Source organism: Suricata suricatta, chromosome 15 (genome assembly GCF_006229205.1).
Source record: "Suricata suricatta isolate VVHF042 chromosome 15, meerkat_22Aug2017_6uvM2_HiC, whole genome shotgun sequence".
Lineage (NCBI taxonomy): Eukaryota > Metazoa > Chordata > Mammalia > Carnivora > Herpestidae > Suricata > Suricata suricatta.
The window spans coordinates 54,674,777-54,683,284 of record NC_043714.1 but is presented as its reverse complement, the minus strand read 5'-3'; the positions used below and the strand labels follow the sequence as shown (position 1 = coordinate 54,683,284).

The 8,508-nt window shown below is 31.8% G+C and overlaps 1 pseudogene; it reads right to left on the bottom strand.

Annotated features, from left to right (window-relative positions):
* Positions 1-305: 305 nt before the first annotated feature.
* Positions 306-390, bottom strand: LOC115279592 (annotated as a pseudogene).
* Between the last annotated feature and the right edge of the window lie 8,118 nt (positions 391-8,508).

Genomic DNA, 8,508 nt, shown 5'->3' with positions numbered 1-8,508 from the left:
TTGTAATAGCATCGAAAAAATAACTTTGAATAAATGTAACCATGGAGGTGAAAAACTAGTACACTGAAAACTACAACACATTGCTGAAAAAAATTACTTAAAAGGAACAAAATATTCTTCTGAGATGATGAATAAGTTTTAAAACTAGACCTGTGCATTTTTAAATGGTTAATTGATTAATTGTATGCTATGCGAATTTCACCTCCAGTATAAGAAAAGAACAAAATCAGGCTAGGGTCTACATAAGGAATGGGAAGCCAGATAGAAGAATGGGTAACTAGTGTTTTGTGGATGTGTTTTATATCTTGATTTGGGCACTGATTTTTCAATTAGCAATAATTGTGCCTCTGATAAACCTCATTGGCTACAACACTGCCACTGTGCAAAGTTGGACATTGACTTTAAATGTGGTTTCACCCTGAGAAAATTTTGGGGCTGTATGTCTTTTATTTTGTGCTTTTATATATGCGTTTTGTATTTTAATAAAATTCATCAAAATGTAATTGAACTCTCCAACCCAACTAAAACAGTTTTAAATGTAATTTTATACGATATAATTCACAAATTTAATTTACAAAAGAAAATATGTTACTCAGAAACAATTATTACCCACAACTGTTCAAAACTAAGAAAGAAAATAATATAATTAATTATCCATAAGAATGAATACTAAAGTGAAACAATCATATATCACATTTAGAAGTTAGGAGAATATGATATCCTAAAGGGCCAGTTTATCCTGCACATACATATTAAATATAAATGCAGTGAATACCATCGAGGGTTTTTGTTAAATTTTATAAGATGATTTTAATTTCTATGAAAAACGTGGATCTTAAACAATCAAGGGACACGAATTAGAACAATGAGGCAGAATTCTAAGATTGTCCTCAAAGCCTCCTCCCCTTGACGTAACTATCCTACTCTCTGGAATTTGTGACTATGCTTATCTAGCCATTCTTGTGTGTAGTATATGTTATAATGTTATATGGCCCAGTTCCCTTGAAGAAGGGAAGATCAAAGTGAATGAATTTGAATTCTATATATCAACTAGGTATATCTCATTATAGAATATCTAAGAAAAATCAAATTATAGAAGAATACAGATAGTAGAACACATTCTATTCAACAAAATTAAAACATGCAAGATAATATTTATAGGAAACACACATGTATTACCAGTACAGAGAAAACCATAATAATGATGAATACCAAATTAGACCAGTAGTTATTTTTATATGAGTATGAAGGGTGGTGAGTGATATGGATGATGACAGGAAACACACATGGTTTTCCATTATATTAAGTAGATTTTTATTTCTAAAGGTGAATTGTTGAAATATAGATACCTTAGATCTTACAAAATGGTATTTATATATTTTTATATCTGTAACATTCCTTATTGTATGAGAATAACTTACATTGTTTTTTTTTCTTTATAGGTTTTGAAAACATTAAAATTTGTTATTTAATCAACCATCAAAATATTTCTGCTTTGGGTCATTCAGGCATTTTACTACGAAATTTTAAATAGAAAAAATGGTTTAGAAAATGTCAGTATCCAACAAAGTTTTCAGATAGCACATTTAGAGTCACATTCAATACACTGAGCTACTTATTTTAAAAGGAAAGGAAATGAATGTTTATTGAATATCTGCAAAGTGCCAGGACACTGACATACTATCTCAATAAATCCAGTGAAGTAGGTATTCTTATTCTGTTATAAAAATAAGAAACTTGAGATTTAGAGAGGCTGTCTCTTGCCCAAAAATTCTCCCCCAGAAGCAAACCTAGGCTGTTTGTAAGACCACAACGGCCCTGTTAATTTTATATCTTACTGACTCCCCAAGCGCCCGGCTGCTTGTTTAGTAAGGACTTAGGCATTAATTGAAGAGTGTATATCATAAAATAAGAAGATTCAATAATTTGCCATCTTGCAGTAATTTCTAAATTCAAATAAGACTGCTTTCAAAATTGTTCTCTGTATGAAAACAAAAATCATCTAGAATAATGAAATATCTTAATACTTTTCTATCTTCAAAATACTTAGATTTTTTTTTGGCCCTCCAATTTTGCTATTCCTTGAAGGGGGTAACTCTTAATGTTGAAAATGTTAAACTCGTTTCCTCACTGATCATAAATCCACAGTACTGGAAAGTAATTCCTGTTTCTAACTTATGCAACATCACACTCCATGCTGAGTGCTGGCTACTCTTTTGGTTCCATAATGCTGCATACTGAATCCTAAGTTTAGTTTCCTTGAAAGTTAGACCTTTCATGTCTGATTTAGTAATTGATCCAAGTACTATAAAAAGAATGTTTTTAAGCATTTGCATATTAGTTAAATTAAGGCTGCCAAACACCTCCTGTCTATTGACCTTCATTCTTCCTCACTGAGGAGCCCTCCCCTTGCTCTATAGAAGAGGTAGAGAGAAATACCAGAGTCATTATTTGGACTTCAGCTATTCAACTTTGAGTCTTAATCCTTATAAGCCTGCCATTTACAAGCTCCCTGGAAATTTTCTTTTGAACTTAAGAATTCAAGTTCTAACATCATAACATCCTTCAAAAACTGGAGGAAGAAACAGAAAAGACCTTCCTCGAATTATTACCTACTGTCTAGATATTCTTAGGTTATAGTGAGAAGAAAAATATGTTTGAACAGTTACCAAGGTTTCAAATTGGCAGTATTTTTTACAATATGTTCTTCTACTCCTAGTGTATTATCTATTTTCTTTAATGAACTCTGTTATTTTGTTCATCTTCATGAAGCACATATTTAAGCTATAAAATTGAGCATACCACTAATAAACACTGAATTCAGGCTGAATTACTTCTTCACTTTTTGAAATGTATTTTTATGAAGCAACAACAATGAATATTAAGCAATGGTATAATACTATTAAATCATGATATATTATTTAACATTTCTTTATGTGTATAAGTGAAAACCCTGAAAATATTGCTTTCTCTAAATGTGTGTGAAGTCAAGGAGGTTTATTTACTTGCAAATATTTAATAACATCCCTGCAATTATATACTACAAGAATGAATCGTACAATTTATTTAATGTAATCTCCCTGGAGTTATCGTAACATTATGTGAAAGGTAAAATTTCAGGGCCCAGTGGTGTGTTTTTACTACTATTCCTCCACATAGAAAAGTTGATCACATGTTTTCATACACTTTTGCATACCCACTACAAAGGAGTAATGAAGTACTGCAAATTTTCAGTATTTTAAATACAACAATTTTACACATAAACCATGGAGGATGAGTAATTAGTTACTTAGTAATGAGTCCCTGAGTGAAAGGTTGCTTAAACAGGTGGATTTTCTGAATATGTACAGTACTGACATTATAGACTCAGGAGTAAGTACAATTTATTATTGTATTTTGAGAGTAGTTTTAGAGTCCCTGTCTGTCAGGATTTTAAAGATATAATTTAGAAAATGAAGAGACATCATTCAATATTTTAAATATATATAGAGACTCTAAATGCAGCCAAGTTGTTTTTGGGATTTTGAAAAACATTTTCTAAAAATTAAACTCTGGGCATTTAAAGCTAATAATATAAATAATTATAAATTATTGCATTTAGAATTATCCAGAGATAAGATATTGTCCAATGCCACTCAATCTAGGACACATTTTCAAGGAGCCATATCTTTCTTATACTTTTATAATAATTTGTTAACTGGAATTTACTCTAAATCCTCTGGATGGCAACTCCATAATTTTCCATTACTGTTTAATTAGAGAGCCAAAGTTTGGGTTTAGAATTGAACCAACGTCAAGGATTTAAAATGACAATTTTTAATATATACTCTTTTGATAAGTATATCTCATTAAACTGACTTTGGCTTGTCCTAATGTGAAAATACAAACAATTGTGTTTATTATCAAATGTGAAACTTATGTTGACTTTATAAAAATAAACACCAATGAAAAGCCATGACATCACATAATACGTTATGAATTAAGGTATAATAAAAAGGTGTGATAGAATTACTAACTTCACATGGTAGAATAATTATGCCAAATGCAAAATAACTTTCAATTTAGGAGAGTCTAGTTTTATACAAATCAAGTTATAACTTTATTTTTTTGGAAATCTCTATTCACGTCCTTTGTCTATTTTTTATTTTGATTGTTTTTTGTTTGTTTGTTTGTTGCTGTTGAGTTAGATGAATCCCTTATATATTTTGGATATTAACCTTGGTTTTATATATATAGTTTTCAAATATTTTCTCCTATTCTGTAGCTTGACTTTTCTATTTGTTTCTTTTGCTCTGTAGAAGCTTTTAACTTGATAGGTCTCATTTGTTTATTTTAGCTCTTGTCTGTGCTTTTAATGTCTTACCAAAAAAAGTCATTGCCAAGACCAATAACAGGAAAATTCTTCCTATGTTTTCTTCTAAGACATTTGTGATTTGTTTTCACATTTACATTTTTAATGCTTTTTGAGTTAATATTTTTGAGTGGTGTATGATTGGAGTCCAATTTCATTATTTTGCATGTGAATACCCATCTTCCCATTGCCACTTATTGAAGAAACTACCTTTTTGCCACTGTGTGTTCTAGAACTTTTGACAAAAATTAGTTGACACTATATGTGTAGGTTTATATCTGGGCTCTCTATTCTGTCCCATTGGTTTACATGCCTGTTTTATGCCTTTACCATGCTATTTAACTATCATTGTCATTTTTGCTGGCATTTCCCTGATGACTAATGTTATTGATGAGCTTTTACTGTGCTTATTTTCCAATTTACCCTTATGTGTTTTTAATGATAGAAACAGTTGCTCCCATATCAGCCCCAGCAATTAGAATTATCAGTGTTTAATTTAACTATTCTAGTGGATATGTAGTGACATCTCATAGTGAATTTAATTTCCTTGATGACCAATGAGTTGGCCAATATTTCATATATTCATTGGCTTTGCGTGTAGCACTCTGTTCAAGCTACTTCCTCATTTTTAAATTTAATTATATTTTTCTTATTGGTACGAATGAGTTATTTTCATATCCTAGATAAAATTCAGCTTATGTGTTGGAAATATCTTACCCCACTCTGTGTCTTGAAAGTTCTTAAATCAGAGCTGTCTTTAGATACACCTTTTAATTTTTTTTTAACTTAGAACTTCATATATCCTCTTTAGGAAGTATTGCCATATGTCAAGGTTTTTGTTTTTCTATATTTTTTCTATAAGTTATAATGTTAAATACTTCACATCTACAATTTATTATGAACTAGTTGTGGATGCTTTGAGAAAAGAGTCAAGTTTCATTTCACTTTTTCTGTGGCATAGCCCATTGACTCAGGACCATATTTTGGAAAGACTGATGTTTTTTTTTTCTCTTATTCCATAGTGGGACTTTAGTCATAAACCAAGGATGATTCTGTTTCCTGAGTATGCATTACGTTTACTTATCTATTTGTTTATCCTTTCACAAACACCCCACAGTTTACATAACCATAGCACAGATCTTCAGAATGTAGTGAATAAAAATGGAAGGGGCCGTAGTATCTCCAAATTAGCAGATTCAGTTTGGTTTTTCTGTTTCTGAAAATATCCCAACAACTTGAGACTGTACAGTATCATTCTCTTTTTCTTTTCTTTCCTGCTTTGCTCTATCACGTCCCTTCTTATTTTTCCTTTTCCTCCAATGGACCCCTGTAAAAAACCTTTCTAAATCAGCAGCAAGTGGTAAGTATATACTTTTTAATTATATACATTTTTAATATGTCTATTTGTGTGGGGTAGTCTAGTGACATGATGGCAAAGAATAAAACTCTTAACTCTTTCTGATGCCTGAGGAAGATTATAATGTATAAAAAAGATAAGAAACTAAAAATAACATTCTGGTGATTCAGGCAAATTGGTTACTTATGTTCAAAACTAGGGGACCTATATTCTCAGAAGAAAGACAGTAAACTGCTTAAAGCCATCTAATAATCTGATACCAACAAAAACAAAGGTGACAAATTTGTGGAATAATGGGAATAAATATTCTAAATGTTGATATTTTATGACTAAGCTATATATTCTGATTACCTCCTGCATATTTTTGATTACTAGAATTTCGACTAAAAACTATAATGGGAAATGTAGGCATGCTATGACAAAAGTATGGTATTTAGAATAATCCAGCATTTATAAGGGTGAACTGTAGTTTTTACTGTATCAATGTAGACCTAAGGCTTTAAAACTCTAATTTCAGGATCATCTCCTAGTCCTAAATCTCAATCACCTTTAGTGGTCATTTGTTTTCTTAACACACAGCAATGAGTGATAAGGTTGCATAGAAATAGAAATTGCATACTATATTTCACTTTACAATTCTATTGATTTTATGCAGGATGTAGGGAAGTAAGACACATACCAGCATAGGAGGACATGTTCTTGTAACCCAGAAAAAATTAAGATGCCTTGCCATAAAAATAGCATCGACTGTTATGACAAGTTAAAATGTTGAAAGAGTACAACGTACTTAGGTTTATTATAAGTATCTGCAATATTTTCAGTATTATCCCTACAGCAAAACACTTTCCAAAGTACAAAAATAATACAACCGAATAAAGCAAGCTTGGCTTCGTGTGTTATCATTAGCCCAGTTTAAATAACACCAGTATCTCAACAGTACTAATGAAATGTCAGTTACTGGACTATATTAATTGTATACAATTATTGATAGATGAGCTTTACCACTAGCTCTCTGTCCACAAATCATTATGTATATCACAGAGGGCCATCCTGACCAGTGACCAGTTCTTTCACTTCTTCTGAAGTATGTCTGTAATTGGGTACTGTCCTATTACTGAGTTCAGGCAAAGACAACAGTTGTAGTTGTATTGCCTCCATATTCCATGTGATAAAATCCACATGACAGTTTACCAAAATGAATCATCAAAAGAAGGATATGAAGGGGTCGCTGGGTGGCTCAGTTGGTTAAGTGTCTGACACTTCATTTCTGCTCCTGCCATGGTCTTATAGTCATGGGATTGAGCTCTGCCTCAGGCTCTGCATTCTCTGCCCCTCTCCTCCTCCTTCTCTCTTTCCCTCTCTCTCTCTTTCTCTCAAAATAAATAAATAAATATTTTTAAAAGAGCAATTTGACCCAAACCAAAAAGTGATAATGCTAGATATGAATTTTTTAATTTTTTAAAAATTATGTTTCATTTATTATTGAGACAGAGAGAAACAGAGCATGAGTGGGGAACAGACAGAGAGGAAGACACAGACTCTGAAGCAGGTTCTAGGCTCTGAGCTGTCAGCATAGAGCCTGACACGGGGATTGAACCCACAAACTGTGAGATCACGACCTGAGCCAAAGTAGGATGTTTAATGAACTGAGTCACCTAGGCACCCCCAGATATGAAATTTGGATGGAATTTAAATGGAGTTATAGAAGAAAGAGCAGATGGTGGGGATGCTGGCATTGCTAAAGTTTGAGAGAGTCTAGTCTTCACCAAAGGAATATATTGATGGTGAATGTATCAACTTAAATGAAAAAAGTTGTAAAAAAATTATGAAGGTGTCTCAGAGATTGCAAAGCCTAAAACAAAACAAAACAAAACAACACACACACACACACACACACACACACACACACACACACACTAGTGGAACTCTTGGAGATATTTTGTGACACTTAAAGATCTAAGAATAAAATTTTGAAAGCTGATCTGAACTTAGAAATTCTCATGACAATTTCCCAATACATATAAAGGGAATACTGTATTGTAAGGCATAAAATGAGAAGACAAGCATTGTTCAAACTATTCTGGGCAAATGTTTATGAAAAAAACATTTTAATTTTCAATGCTTCTAATATTTTAAGTTACAGTAAACTAAAAAAATATTAACTTTGCCTTTTCACTTCACTATGCATGTAGGCCAATAAGAGTGTTCTTAATGTTGTAATAATTTTTTTAATTGTATGGACAATTGTATTCTTCCCATTGATTATTATGATCACTATTCATAGCTTTAGTTTGCATTCTAATTTTTCTGCACTACTGTGCAAAGTAGGGTGCTCTGTATCATCCTCAGGTGATTTGTTTGTTGGTAGAATTTGTGTCCACAATAAAAACTGTAGCCAGAAAAGCAAAACACTTACATTCAACTAAGAGCGAATTTTTCAAGAAGACTAATGCACACAATTCTCCTTGTACTTCTGGCTTAAAGCTATTTTGGAAGCTTCCTAAAAGTGAGGGCCTGAAAGTTTGGAAAATTTTGTTTCCCTTTCTAAAGATTAGCTGCTCTACGCCAAAAAAAAAAAAAAAAAAAAAAAAGTAGAAAGGATGGGAGACAGGTGACAAAATTATCTTCACAATTATGAACAAAATAGTGGTATACACCTGGGAGCCATTAAGTTATTCACTCACTTAACAAGTATTTGCATGAAATGCATAAAAATTATTTAAATATGAGGGAGATTACAGCATAGATATATACAAAAGTTTAGCCAATTTCAATTTTTAAAGATGCAAGGACAAATTTG